At 48.0% G+C, this 15,653-nt stretch overlaps 1 protein-coding gene across 1 annotated transcript in view; it reads left to right on the forward strand.

Annotated features, from left to right (window-relative positions):
• The first annotated feature begins 3,001 nt into the window (after positions 1–3,001).
• Positions 3,002–15,653, forward strand: part of Nmnat3 (nicotinamide nucleotide adenylyltransferase 3) — a 141,920-nt gene continuing 129,268 nt past the window's right edge. The window contains exon 1 of the mRNA XM_046431529.2: positions 3,002–3,288. The gene's annotated coding sequence lies outside the window, so the exon portion shown is untranslated. The remainder of the gene's footprint in view (positions 3,289–15,653) is intronic.

Here is a 15,653-nt window from a genome sequence, read left to right on the forward strand (position 1 = left end):
AGAGAAGCAGGAATACAAAATATGCAGAAAATGAAAATAAGTGAGATCTTAAATATTTGATCAAGGCCTTCCCTTTTCAGGTAGCCAGTTACCATCTTGGGCTCTCGAGTGCCTACAAAAGCCACGGAACACCATTCTGAATTATTCAAATGACAAGGGGAAACTTTTTTCTTTTTACTACTTTTAAAAAAGCCTGTAGCCTTTCAAGCTAACCTTTACTTAAATATTTAACACAGACATGGGGTCAAATAGAAAATAGCAAAATTTCTCAGTCAAATACTCAACCTGTAATTATGAATCGGTTTAGATAATGCAGTCCAGCCAAACTCCCTTTGGCCTTTTTCTGTGTTCTAACAATTCTTTCCGGAGTGAGGAATCCAGCCTAGCTTACTTGAAAGCTTGCATCCTAGAATGCTTTTAATCTATGTATTCACTGATTTTTTTTTATTCACTCAATTCTGTTCTTTCACTTTTTTTTTTCATTCATTCGACAAATATTTTTTGAATACCCACCAGGAGCCCGGCACTCATCTGGATGTGGAGATACATCCAGAAATAAAATATATGATAAAGACTCAGCTCCTGGGGCTGGGGATATGGCTCAAGCGGTAGCGCGCTCACCTGGCATGCGTGCGGCCCGGGTTCGATTCTCAGCACCACATACAAACAAAGATGTTGTGTCTGCCGAAAACTAAAAAATAAATAAATAAATACTAAAATTCTCTCTCTTTCTCTCCCTCTCTCTCTCCCTCTCTCTTTAAAAAAAGACTCAGCTCCTTTGGACCTTACGCTTAAGTGAGGGAGACAGACAATAAATAAAAATATACTCTAATAACAAATAAGAAGTACTCTGAAAGGGGTGGTGTGTGGGAGTGCGTCTTTGGTTTTTGGCAGGTGGAGTTTCAGAAGGCTGATGAACTGGGCAAGCTGTCTTGAGACTAAGGGGATGTGTCCTGTCAGTGAGTGACAACAGCAACACAGCTATGGGGTACAAGTATGCCCAGGGCATCTGTTATGGCTTGGAGATGAGGTGTCCTCCCAGAGCTCCTACTTGCACGTGACTATTTGTCTTGAGACCTGCTTCTGGGGGACTCCATCTCACTCATCTTCTACATAAAGTCCTTCTCCTTTCTCAGAGCCATCACCTAGGCAACTTCCTTAAGCTATAATGGCAAATAGGATCCAGGAGAAATTAAACTTACTAATAAGGGAGAGGACCAAAAATTCTAACCCCATCATACCCAGGATCCAGTTGCTGCCTGTGATTGTAAGCAAAGACCATTGCTCACATGTAGGTATTTTCCCTTCTGAATGTTAGGAGTCAGGGGTCTCCAGAATGGATTTCTCAGCCACTGCCTCTTTCTCACCCAGGTTAGGTAAAGTTTGGCTGTTACATGAGGTTCCTATCTCCTATAATAAGTGGTCACTATCTCTTGCCCAGGAAGCCAGTCTCCTTCTAGAGCAAGCCTTGGTCTTCACTAGCCCAGGAAAGAAAGCTTTGATTCATGGGGTCTAATCGCCCAGTCTTTCCCTCCCTGGCCTAGGGTCCTGACTCATAATGACCTGGCCTCTGATTTTAATCTGAGAGCTCCTACCAATCCATCATGCCACAGGCTACACAGAGATGCTTAGAAATCCCCAAGCTCTCATAGCGCTCCTGCCATGCTGGGACATAAACTGACTTAATAAAGAAGAACCAAAGATCATTATTCTTGTATACTTACATGTTAAGCTACTTAATTCTCCCCCAAAGCTAGTTGGGGGGAGAATTCAATTACAGTGAAGGAAACTGAGGCTTGGAAAGGTAAAGCGACTTGCCCCAGTTCATCAGATGGGAGAGAGGGATCCACAAGGCATGGACACCGCATTTTCAGCCTGAGTGGGAAGCACCCTTCCTCTGGGTACTTACTGGGTGGTAGCTGGGTGCTCCCTGTGCTTGGAGGTCACTGTTCCTGCCCAACTAACCTCATGAGAACACTCTGAGGATCTGGTGACAAGAGAGTCAGGACCTACATGAGCTTCCAGAAGCACTCCCCATCCTCAGGTGAGGGCCTGGCATTGTAGTTAGGAATACAAACCTTGACATCATCCTTGATGTTTTTTTTTTGAATAGTCCAATTCACTCCTTTAGGAAATCCGATTGGCAGAAACTGGTGAGTCTTGACCTTCCAGACCTTCGCAGCAAGTCCCTTGTGAGTGTCAGGAGTTTTAGAGGGTTTGGGGGTGGGGAGCAGAGAGGTCAGACTGCATTAGGGAAGCAAATTAGAGACCCATATTACCTAGGAAGATCTGAGAGGCTTAGGACCTGAATCTCCCAGGCCCCAGGCTTTTGAGGTCAATTCTTTTTTTAATTCTAAATAAATTTTCCCTTGTTGGTCCTAGCTCTGTGTTTTTTTTTCCGTAAAACTGCCCTTCTCCATCCCCCACAATTGTGTAAGCTCAGGCCCCAGAAAACCTTCATGCACTCCTGGTTTGAGGTTTCAGCCCTCAGAGGGCAGGGCTGGAGAACAGAGGTGTAAATTTGTCAGGAGAAGGAAGCAGGGGCGCAGTAAGAGAGTAAATTCTCATCTAACATGGCAGAAAGTCAATAGATAAATCAAGAAATCGCTATGTAAGCTTTTTTTTTTTTTTTTTTAAGCGACAAGGGGTGACCACCAGAAGAACTAACTAAACGAAGGAAATGATCAAAAGGGTTGTGGGTGAGAAGCAAGGGCGAGAGGCCTGTTGCTTCCATTAGAAGCACATTACAGGCAATCATTTTATTTTGTAAAAAGTGCTCATGCATACGCTGATATACTTTGTAATTCAGCCCTAAAAAAAAAAAAAGAAAGAAAGTAAAGTGAAAATGAGAAAGAAATGGAATACAAAATATAGAAAAATAAAAAGCAAACTCAGGTTGGGATTCAGGGCAGGAGCGCGGGGGCGGGTGGGGGTGGTGGGCGTGGCTTGGGTAAGGGGCGGGGCTGGTGGGGCCTTGTCCCCTAGGGGCCACGCTCGGGGCGGGAGCCTGCGGCCCAGCGGCTGCGTTCACACTCCGCCCACAGCGGGGAGTTGCGGGAGCGCAAGGTCAAGTGCGCGTAGACCCCGCCCCCCAGTGTGGGGGCGGGGAGGGCTAGCCCCGGACAGTTGGTCCCAGCCCCGGGACAGTACGGGCCCCGAGGCGGCCCTGCGTCGGGACACCAGGAGCGATCCCTGCTGCCCTGTCCTCCAGCGCGGGCCCAAGTTCAACCCGACAGATCCCCAGTCCCCGTCTCTGCGGGTGCCACTGCGGAGCCTCGCGACTCGCAGGTAAGAAGAGCCAGGGGCCCTGGCCCGCCCGCCTGCCTGTGCCAATGTGGGCACACGCAAGGACCTGGATCCCGGAGAGACACCTGGGCCCACGTGACTCCCGGTGGCGGGGGAGACTTGGGCGCCAGGTGGCGGCGGAGCTGCGGATTCCTGTAGCCCAGCACAGTTCCGCCCCTGCTTCCCAAACTGCCGGTTCTCGCTGCGTCCACCTGCGCCCCCACCCCACTCCGTTACCCGTTGGACTCCAACCTCAGCAGGCAGACCACCTTCTGCACGCGTGCACGCAACAGTGTAAAATAATGTCCACTCATCTTCCTCGTGTGCTGCTCAGTGCCCACCTGCCACTGGGCCAAGTACTGGGGTCACAGTGATGGGCTTGGGCTGGCAAATGTGGTGCACACCAAGTGAAGGGCCGTGCAGGGGAGCGACCTACACGAATAGATAATCCACACACTCAGGTGTAAAAGAGCTAGGAAGGAGAACTCCAGGGTGCTGGAGAACGTTTATCAGGGCCCCAACTGCAGAGGCTGCTGGAAGCCAAACTTTCATGGGAATCAGAGTTCCAGGGTGGAAAACAATGGAGCAGGCTTGTTGGGAGAGAGTGTGACTTGTTTGAGGAAGGGGAGTCAGAGGGACTGGCCTGCAGAGAGCTTGACTTCCTCCTGTGTAAATGGGACTGTTCCTACTTACTGAAGATGAAAGCCCTGTGTGTAGATGAAGGTGCCCTTCCAGGGGAGCAGTCAGGGGAGCAAAGTGGAGGTGTTCTGTGGGGATTCTGGGTGGCCTCTAGGGCTGCAACTCAGCAAACTCCCTTCCCCTCTCCTGAGGACGCTCTCCTCTGTGAAGTGAGGGATTCCAGTAGAATCTCTTAGATGAGGTCTGGTTTAGCCATTCATTCTTTAAACATATAACTGGTGTCCACCTTCCCTTGCTCTGAGGATTCTGAGAAATCAGACAGAGGCGCTGCCCACAAAGTGACAGTTCCAGCCTGATCAAACCCAGAGTAAGGGGTCCAACACTCTGGCAGTGCCCCAGGCGGGACCTGGGTCCGACCCCAGGTCCCACCTGGGGCACTGCCAGTTGTATGAGACTTGGGGCTCACGCTTTACCATCAGGTGTCAGTTGCTTCATGACTTTCACTGGTGACTCTTAGCTCTTGGGGTCACCATCTACACCTGGTCAGAAGACTCCCCAGGAAAAGCAACTCTGCTGGTCCCTTGCTGAGGACCCTCAGACTTTGAGACCCCCATGAATTTGGGAGACCCCTTTGGGCTTCAGGATTCACCTGTTAGTCACTTGGTGTGTTTTATGGGCTTGAATAATCCCAGGGTCTCCTATGGGTCTGTTGGTATAGAGGTAGGATTTGCTCCATGGAAGCCAACTAGGAGGCCCAGGGAGGGGGGTGGGACACAGTCCAGGGAGGAACCTGGCACCATTTGTGGGGAGTGACCAAAACCACAGGATAGATGTTAACAAAAGGGTGTTGGAGGGAGAGGGAGAGATGGCAGCCCTGGTGCAGCCCCTCTGTTTTCTCTCAAAGACCACAGCTCCTGTTAAAGAGAGAAGGGAAGCTCAAGTCTTGGTGGTCACAGACCTGGCAACTCTGTCCCTGACCCTGGGCAGTCACTTATCTCCTGAAGTATGAGGACAGTGGGAGCTAAACAGGTGCTTGGCGTATCATTGTCCCTGAAGAAACATTAACTCTAGCCCTCTCCTTCCCCTGCATGAACTAAAATAGGAGTTAATAACAGCGCCTACCTTAGTTATCCTGGAGATTGTCTGGATACCTAAAATACACTGAGCCTGCTGACTTGTGGAGGATACTACTCTGCTGCAGCTATTGTTATGCCTTGTTCTGGGTAAACATCCTGGGTGGAACTAAGCAGCAGGTGGGTTGGGGGCAGGGCAGGGACTTAGGGGACTGGGCAGGGTGATTAGAGGGGTAGTTGGATTATCTTGTGTAGTAGTGGTTTCCCCAGAAGCACAGGCCTCCATGTGAGAGGGATGTTCTGCATGATAAAGGGCCTGGGGGAAGCTTCTGTCAAACCACAGTGGTCCAGCCTATGAAGACTCAGGCCAGAAAAATAGCACAAGGTGTTGGTGGTTGGGGAGAGAATAAGATTGGAAGACATCTAAATGGTCTTTTTCAATGTTGCCTTTAACACATGGCCCTATACAGGTGCCCTTCAGGGGGCTACCTGCCTTTGCCCTGCTGACCTCCACCAACCAAATGGGTATGGGAATTGTCTGGGGCTGTCTGGCTCTCTGTGAAGACCAATTTTATAACCTCTGCACCTGGAAGAGTATCATGTCTAAAATGCATGAACAAAAGAATGAATAAAAGAAAATAAGCCCAGAGACAATTTTTTTTGCTGTATACACATGGCGTGTTTTTTAAAATGGAATCTGTAGCCCAAGAAAGATAACTATTGTTTGTTGTTGCTGTTGTTTTGCTGAGGGCCAAGCATGTTCATGCATGTGGCAGCTTCATGATGAACATGAAGGTTTGTGGTCAGATGATGTCACTGCTGTCACCTCCCATGCATCACAGAAGTTCACCAAACCTAAGCTTTTGCATCTGTAAAATGGGATTCTTTGTACCTAACTCAGCATTATGCAAGTTAACTACATGAAGCTCTGACCTCAGTGCCCACAGGCAGTATGGCAAGCCCTGAGTCTATAATAGCTGGTGTTATTTTTTATTATATTTATTATTTCCCTCAAAATCACCAATATAAAGAGGAACCACAGACCCAGGTGTGTGGCACTAATTCTGGACTCAGAATCATGTGGTAGCAAAGGTACTTTGCAAACACTAACCAGACAGTTTGTATGAAATGCAGTGAATTCTTGTGTGTTTCATTCATTACTTAAAGCACTTGACTGTGAGATCTTAAAAGGAAAAAAAAAACCTGGAAAATTATAATTTATATGCCTTTCAAGTTCAGGTATTTTATCATCTAGATAAATCTTCCAGGCATCTATGTTAAACCACTTTGAGCTGTCGAAGCTCTTAAATAAAGTGGCTTGTTCTGACCAGTGCCTGTGATTGTTTATCATAGTTCCCTGGTAACAATGGACAGATCCCAATTTGCAGGGCAGGCCTCAGGACAGCAGCTCCTGCCCATTTTTTTTAGCCTTGCAGTTCCACACGACGGTGTTGAACAAACCACACTGGACTCACAATTCCCTCGTCACTGTCTCTGTCACGTGCACATAACCCACGTGCCAGTTTAGAAATTAAAATAGCAAAGGATTCTTTGTGTGTGTGTTGGCGCGTGCATGCATGCTGAGGGTGGAACCCAGGGCTTCATGCAAGTGCTCCAGCAATGAGCTACATCCCCAACCTCAGAAGAGCGAGGCAACAGTTGCTAGTGTGAATCTGGAAATCAGCTCTGGAGTTGATGGGTTTGTGAGTGAGAGTGCTTTACATGAGGGTGATAGCATCTTCTGCAAGCCTGAGCTGTCTGCTCTCGCTTCACAGGGGTTCTCTCTCTTCCCTGACCCCTTGCCCAGGGGAGGCCTGACATCTTTCTGTTCCCTACTGCCTCTGCCTCTGGCCAGAGCTGCCCCTCCGCCCATAGTCCCTGGGCAGCTGCAGCCTGTGGCAGGAAAGCCTTCCTAGGTCGGCTCCTCTGCCTTCCCAGGTAACTGTGGGCACCTCTGCTGCATGCCCCTCTCCAGCTGCCCGAATCCTCTTCTGCAGAGTTGGGAGCACTTCCACAGCTATCCAGGGGTCCTGCACCTGGTGTTGTGCCTGGCCCATCATCAGATCTCTCCTCCTTCCTTTCTTCCTTCTTTTCTACAAATGTTTCAGGCAGTGTCCTGGGGATTTGAATAAGAGGTAAAGACGACACAGTCCTGACCCTCGTGATGAAGCCCACACACATCATGAGATGGATTTAATGAAAACAGAATTAAGTACATAAATATCCACAGTGACCCATCATAAACCGGGTCAGCTGCCGTGAAGGAGGGACCCCTGGTGCCACGACTATGTGTGGAAGTGGGACAGAGACAGTCAGTGTGGACTGCTGAGAGCCATAGCCCAGTTGGAATGACGCGTGGCATTTTTGCCAGAACAGAGTGGTTGAGAGGTGACACCAGCAAGCCATTGAGATGATAATGGTTATGTTAAGCTGTGTATTCAATTGTATATTAGACCCCTGCTGACCGCCTTGGCCTGCTACTTTGGAGTTCTCTAGGGGATTCCTGGAGAGTTCCCATTGGTTGGGAAAGTGCGGGAGGAGGGATTTCCGGAGGAGGGATTTCCAGGTGGTGTGTGGTGTGTCCTCAGAGAAGGCCAGTGCGTGGCATTAGTGGGAGTGCGGAGAATAAAGGAGTTCCTGTTTTGAACCTACAAGGCTGTGTGGCGGCTCGGTTATTTTGTGCCCAGCCAGACTGCCGCAGTGGACATAGGTTCAGCAAGCCCGTAGGTGTCCATTGGAAGGTCATATTCATTTATTCACATGCCTTTAAAGACTGTTGTGTGTATTTTCTATAAATTCTGGTAAACAGTGTTTTGTGCTGTGGGTAATCCTACTGAGAATGTGTATTTTTTCCTTGTAATTATTTTTTATTTATATATGACAGTGGAATGCATTACAATTCTTATTGCATGTATACAGCACAATCTTTCATATGTCTGGTTGTATACAAAGTATATTCACACCAATTCATTTCTTCATACCTGTACCTCGGATAATAATGTCCATCACATTCCACCATCATTTCTAACCTCCTGCCTCCTTCCTTTCTAGAGTCCTCTGCCCTATCTAGACTTCTTCTGTTCCTCCCATGCTCCCCCTTCCTACCCCGCTATGATTCAGCCTCCTTATATCAGAGAAAATATTCAGCATTTGGTTTTTTGGGATTGGCTAATTTCACTTGGCATTATCTTCTCTAACGCCATCCATTTACCTGCAAATGCCATGATTTTATTCTCTTTTCTTGCTGAGTAAAATTCCATTGTGTATATATGCCACATTTTTTTAATCCATTCATCTATTGAAGGGTATCTAGGTTGGTTCCACAGATTAGCTATTGTGAATTGTGCTGCTATAAACATTGATGTGGCTGTGTCCCTATAGTATGCTATTTTTAAGTCCTTTGATTATAGACCAAGGAGAGGGATAGCTGGGTCAAATGGTGGTTCCATTCCCAATTTTCCTAGAAATCTCTATACTGATTTCCATGTTAGGTGCACCATTTGCAGTCCACCAGCAGTATATGAGTATACCTTTTCCTCCACATCCTCGCCAACACTTATTGTTGTTTGCCTTCATAATAGCTGCCATTCTGACTGGAGTGAGATGAAATCTTAGAGTAGTTTAATTTGCACTTCTCTAATTGTGAGTGATGATGAACATTTTTTCATATATTTGCTGATTGATTTAGGCCCCAACATTCTTAATAAGACTCCTTTGGCACAAGAATTAAAACCAAGAATCAATAAATGGGATGGATTCAAACTAAAAAGTTTCTTCTCAGCAAAAGAAACAATCTGTGAGGTGAATAGAGAGCCTATATCTTGGGAGCAAATCTTTGCCCCTCACATATCATATAGAGCCCTAATCTCTAGGGTATATAAAGAACTCAAAAACTAAGTACCAAAAAAACAAATAACCTAATCAATAAATGGACCAAGGACCTGAATAGACACTTCTCAGAAGAGGATATACAGTCAATCAACAAATATGTGAGAATGTATATTTTTAAAACAACTGTGCTCTAGCTGCCAAACGGAAGAAGGATCCCACTGCTCTGGGTCACATATTCCGTGGTGGTCAGCTTCCCTCCACGGGTGAATCCAGCTGGGCGCTCTAGTTGTCATTGTCACCTATCTCATCCTGGGTGGCAGCAGTAGATGGGCATCCTGCCCTCCCCCAGCTCCATCTTGCAAAGTTCATGCCAGAGGCCTCTCCCTCCCAAGCCACAGAATCCACTGGAAAGCCTATTTGCTTTCTCCTTCCTTTGATACCTGAGCATAACAGCCTGAGGGTCCAGCATAGATTTGCTCACCCAGTGGCTTGCGGGCTCCCATCTGAGAGGAGAGAAGGGCACAGCCCACCTCAGATGTCCAAAAGGTTGGGCCCACTCACTCATGTGCATGCAGCTATGGCACAGTGGCTGGGTGGTTCCCCCACGCCCTCACCTGCAAAGCTCTGTCATCCCAGCACAGAACCAGGGGACTCCAGAGGGACACCATGCCTGCCCTCAGGCCCATCCAGTTCCACTGAGAACAGGAGACAATAACACCAAAAGACTTGTTTTAAAACAGGAGCCAAACAGCCCCGGAAAACATTCTCTCTCCCTAGTGTATCCTGAATATTTTTAGTTATTTTATTTGTTTGGCCAGAGCTGTTGACAAAATATACCTTCCATCCCCATCGGTCTTAGATGTAGATCTTATTACGCGAGATTAGCTGTCATCTTCCCCAGAGCAAAGGAAGGAGACCAGCGTAGCTGTTCTAACATGGGGGAGGCCTCCATGTCCCTCCTGATGGGGTGGGCTTCACGGCTGCAGTGTAGACCGGCGGGTAAAGGCTGTATTCCCAGGGCACGGCTTTAATAGGATTGTCATCATGTGGCTTGTAGCCACAGAGCAAAGAAGAGGGAGCTCTGGAAATCTCCCTTCCATAAAGGCTGACACCCAGTGATGGTATTTATGCCTCTTGAAAGCTCATGTTAAGTGGTGGATATTTATGAAAAGGGTTTTGAGAAGTAAATGTGTCCATCAGTCAACCTGGAACTTTTTAGAGCTCCTCAGATGGTGTTAAATTAGACCAGCCTTCTTCCTGCCTTCCGCCTCCATCAGCGCCCCCCCCACTCCCTTGCTTCCTCTTATAAAAATGGAGTGTGAAAGCAGGGGAGAGCCCAGGCAGGGCCCTGGAACTGCCTTGCAGAAGAGAATTCACATATTAGAAGCAGAACTGCAGGGCTTGGTGCCCAGACTCTGGCCCTTGCTGACTGGGCACAGTGTCTGAGGGAGAGGGGAGCCCAGCTGACCAGCAGGTTCAGACTAATGGCCCCTAACCACAGTCAAGGCAGCTCTGGGGCAGGTGGGGAGAGGGGAATGAGGAGGAAACAAGTGATGAAGCTAACCTGGATTGGGGCTCGGTGAGTGGCAGATGGGAGGGAGCCAGTGTCGGCGTGGGTAAGGGAATTTGCCACATCAGGGGAAGCGAAGCCTCAGAAGGCTGGAAATTTCTCTGTGAGCAGCTGATCATTAGGACAAAATGCCTGTTACGTGAATGAGTACAGAGGAGTTTAACTGGAAATTATTACTGACTTTGGAATGTTCATTTTAAAGATCAGAAACAGGTGTTTACTGAACAAACCCTATCCTTAGTATCAGCGCCTGCTCTGCTTTGGATCCACCCCCCACCACCACGTCTGGCCACCTTCCAGGAAACTTTTAGGATGCGGATCCCCATCTTTCTGACTGCTTTCTTTGTGAGAAAAAGGATGCTAGTGTCAGTTAGCTGCTTGATATTTTGTCAGTAATCAAAGGATTGAAGATGACAGAAGCAGAGGGGCTGCCTGTTGTCAGTGTCACAGAAATGCCACACTACCTCTTGGCTTCTTCTGCAACTCTGCTTTAATAATCTGAAAAGTGGAAAAGGCACGGTATAAAGATACTGTCCCCATCGTTACTGATAATGGTGAAAACTTAGACGCGGTCTGAATGCACAGAACGGCAGGATCGTGAAATTATAGAACACCAGGTCAATGGAATATTATGCAGCCCTTAGAAACACGAAGGTTGGTAGCACGGGAAACCTTGGCAGCACATGCACAGTGAACAGGGTGCCAGGAAGGATCCATCCAGGCAAATGGTCTGCAGGGAACCCTCCAAGGGGACAAGAGTTGTATAAGAACAGTAGAATTATAGATACCATTTTTTTTCACTATGTCAAGTTTTTGGCTTTATTATTCCTATGATTTATTTTTAAAAATCTTAAAATGAGGGCTGGGGATGTGGCTCAAGTGGTAGTGCGCTTGCCTGGCATGTGCATGTGTGGGGCCTGGATTCGATCCTCAGCACCACATACAAACAAAGATGTCGTGTCTGCCGAAAACTAAAAAATAAATATATAAAAAAAATTCTCTCTCTCTCTCTTTAAAAAAAAATCTTAAAATGAACCAAGTTAAATAAATAAAGATCTTTTTGCTGTTTTCAGTTTTGAGGTCATCACTTTTTAGCAACCTGAATTCAATCTTTCAGTCAGCAACTTTTAAAGTAGGCTGGGCTCCCTGCCTCCCTGTCTGTGGTCCAGGGCTATATTCTGGGTCCCCTGGCCAAACTCCTACAGATGTGTTCCTGGCCCGGTAGACTTGGCCCTCAGGGTTTTATTGGTTGATGAAGGATACTGGCCCTTCTGGTCTCCTTCTGAAAGGCAGAAGTGGCACGGGAAGAGGTGGGGATTTGGTTTGCACTTTAGGGACCTCGTTGATGAAATTTCAGCACCTGTGTCCTCACCACACACACACACACACACACACACACACACATCCATCCTAGATCAGCAGTTACCTGGGGCAACTCCAGTTGTTTCTGCCAGTCATCCCTATATGCACACACCTTTTGCTGCCTAATGCTGGGCAAAACCTAATGTCTGGCCAACAGAGTGTCCTAAGTGGCTCCATTGGCCAAACATGGGGGAGCCAGGACACGTCTTTGTTGGAGACAAAGATTTGAGTCTGAGTGGTTTATTTGGAGTGGATTCCAGGAAGCACCAACAAGTAAGGAGCTGGCCAAGGAAGCGTGCCATCAAGTAGACTTTATGTAGATTACATCAAGTAGATTACACTCCAGTGTGGGAACTGGAGTGTCATCCTGCTGGTAATTCCCAGAGTTATCCTTTCAGAGGGCCGGGAGCTGGGTTTTCCAACCCTGATCCTGTTGGTCACCAGGTTAAGCATTGTTCCTTAGGGGGAATTAGTTGGGTGGGTTCTTCTGTTAGGTTCTGATCTCCAGGTAGAGCACCAGGGCAAGCAGAAGCAGATGCTGGTAGTTGGAAGCCAAGCTGACGGGGTTCCAAGACAGTGAGGCCTGAGGAAGAGGGTACAACCCTGGAAGCATCTACTGTAAACAGCGAGCACTCCCAGAGGCCGAAACAGAAGACAACCCCATTCATAACTCCATGCTAAAGAACAGACCCAGTAACTCCACGTTGAAGACTGCATTAAATAATACCAACCTCCCCCCCCAAAAATTATGGGACCACTTTAAGAAAAATATTACCATACTTTTTCCCCAGTGAATAAGAATAGACCCCAATCTTGGACTTAAGAAGCCAAAACTAGTCCTCTGTAGTTGTCCCCTGGGAGACCCAACACTTGAAGAGAGAGCCTGGGTGTTTAATGAGATTTATCTGTATCTTGGCAATGTTTTCCCTTCTGTCATAGCTCTGGTATTTAATAATTTAATAAAAGCTCCTGTTATTTCTTTAGTAAATTGAGATGATTTTAAAAGAAAACTTCATCGGGAGAAAACATTTAACCTCATTTGCATCAACTCATGATTATATCTCCCATGCCCTGTTTTAATATTAGGACTGGATTTACTACACAGACACTAGTGCCAGAAAATGGCAGAGAATTTCTGTAGTTATGGCTTTAGGCGCTGTGATAAATGTTTTGTAGTCATTGCCTTGATACTGAACACTCCATCTCCAATTAAAGATTTAGTAAGCTCTTCATCAAAATATCTTCATCAAACTATCACAGTTGAGGCACGAGTTACGGTCATGCTGATGTTTCCACTGAATTCACCCTGTGCTTGTGTGGGTCCCGATCCATATTGTATGCTTTTTTTCCTAAGCTTGAAGGAGGAATAGCAGCAGGAATTCAGGCCATAATGCAGCTTCCCTGAACACTCGCCATATGTTGATTATTATGAAGTCTCTTGGTACACTCATCACCACGAACAAAGGCTTCACTCCAAGAGATGATTTAAAAGTGTTCACGTAGCAAATACAATAGGGTCAGTGGCTGGAGTTCATGTGCTTTGAGTTATGGGCATTTTAGGATTTGTCCAGGAGGATCCTAATGTTTCAGAGACATGATTTCCCTTTTAAATCGTGGTCTGAGATGCATCCCAGGAAGACTGAGAGGACCGACTTTCTATTCCATGTGCTGTGTCCTGTGCATACAGCAGACATCACCACCAGGGCCATTGCCTGTCCTCAGAGAGAGCTCCCCATGGCCCCCGGGGGTCAGGGCTGGCTCACTAGCCGAAGCCTGTGGACTCTCCCTGCTCTTGAACCTTCATGTTTGTCCCTGACGTTGGATGACAAAAGCCACTTTCATACCCCGCACCCCCCCAAAAAAAGGAATTCAAGAGGCAGCTGTTTTGGTCACCTTGTGGCTTTCCAGCCACCTCTGTGTCATGCAGGTGATAGTCATTTAGTTCAGTGTTTTTACCTCTTTCTTTTTTTTATCATTGCATTTTCCCCCCAGTTTCTTCTTCTTGCCCAGAAGATGAAGTAGGTAGGCCCAGATTATGTGCTATTTTCTCTCATAAAAAGTTTGGTGGAAGTCACTTGTATTCGTGGGAATGCATTGAGATTTTGATTTTTTTCTACACTTCAGGGTGACTGCTCTGCTATAGGTCCCCAGTGACCTCCACAGCACCAGATCTTGCAGGACTTCTCTGTCCCCGTTGTCTGTGTGGCATTTGCTGCCTCTGACCAGGCCCACCTGGGGAACCCCTGTCTTAGGTTTTCCTCTCTTCCCTTGTGGTCCCTTCTCTGACCCCTCTCCTGCTGCCCTCCCTTCCTCAGCTGGCATTTGCAGGGGGACAGGCTTGCCTTGGCCTCCTCTTTCCATGCACCCCACCTGGATGTTTCCATCCATATACGTAGACGCCTCCATCATCCTCATCTGCACCACGCCTCCTCTCAGGAGCCTGGCCTCTGTGTCCGGCTGCCTGTGTGTGACTCCTCTTGTGGCTCCCATATGCATCCACAGTCAGCACGCTTTGTGTGTTCTAGACTGTTCCTTCTTTCTCAGGGCCGGTGAGCACTTGCCCTGTCAGGTCATTTCTGAGTCACAGGTGAACCCCCGTCAGCCTGTCAGGAAGCCCAGGGTCAGTCAAGCACATAGACGAAGGCCTACTCCTCAAAACCCAGAAGCTCACAACAGACAACCACCTCACCATCATTTGTCACAATTCTGGTTGTGGCGGGGTGCAGTCAGGCAGCACCGTCTGTGTCTCTCCAAGAACAGTTAGAGAGTGGCTGGGACTGGAGCCACCTCCCAGGCTTCCTCCCTCTGCGGCTGCGGCTGGGGCCTCAGCTGGAAGGGTGGCTGGAGGGTCTCGTCACGTGGCCTGGTCTCCTCACGGCAGGCAGAGGGACTCTGAGGACACACCTCCCAAGAGGACCCTGCAGGAGCTAGGCCACTGCTTGGGCTCTACTCTGTGTCACTTCTGCCATCTTTTCCTGTGTCCTGCCTAGCCTCACGGGGACAGGAGACATGTCACCGTCTCACTGTGAAAAGAGCTTGTGGACAGGAGGGGAGTGACAGGAGGAGCTGTGACGGTGTTGGAAAGGCATCTTGCCACAGCCCCTAACGTGCCTCAGATAGTTGCCTTAAGTCCACAGGAGTTTATGCTTAACGTCTGATCTTTCTACCAGCGAATATATTTATAAGATATAAAAGTTAAGAAAAAATAAAAATATACAACAAAAGTGTCCCTTCCATCCCTGCCCCACCCCCGCCCCCCAGAAGATCCCTGTTGAGTCTTGTTGTCCTTCCTTCATGGTCTGTGTGTCTCTTTATATTTCACTCTTTTTATATAAAACACCGTCTTCTACACCCACCCTTCTGCACCTTCCTGTTTTCCCATTTCATCCGTCTGCAAGGACTGCCTTCGCAGAGGGCTCTCCGTCCCTCTCTACACGCTGTGTTCTATCCTGTGGTCACCGTGGCTTTCTAGTCTGTTTTCTGGGTGGGTGCTGAGCCGTCTCCATCCCTTTGCTCTTGTGGACAGTGCTGCAGCGAGTACCATGTGCGTGTCCTCTTTCCTGCCAGTGAGTAACCAGGGAGGCCATGCCAGTCACAGGCATGCTCTTCCCAGCACCCTGCTTCTAGTCCCACCATGACTCCTCCCAGTCTCCTCTGTTCACACGGACTCCCAGAGGTCAGCAACATGGCCACTGCAGCGCCACACTGTCCAGCACAGAGCTCTGTGTCCACCCTGTACAGCAGAGGCAGAGACAGTGGAGGAGGAGGAGCAGGGAGGTGCCTGGGTACAGGTGACTGAGAGGCCTGTACTCCACCTCCTCCAGTGTCATCCATCACGGTGTCCCTTGGTGGCAGTTACCGCTCCAGACCTGTGTGGTTCCTCCCTCAGGGTC

This window comes from Marmota monax, unplaced genomic scaffold (assembly GCF_021218885.2).
Source record: "Marmota monax isolate L192 unplaced genomic scaffold, Marmota_monax_Labrador192_F-V1.1 WCK01_AAM20220418_F8-fsc00022, whole genome shotgun sequence".
NCBI classification, from domain to species: domain Eukaryota; kingdom Metazoa; phylum Chordata; class Mammalia; order Rodentia; family Sciuridae; genus Marmota; species Marmota monax.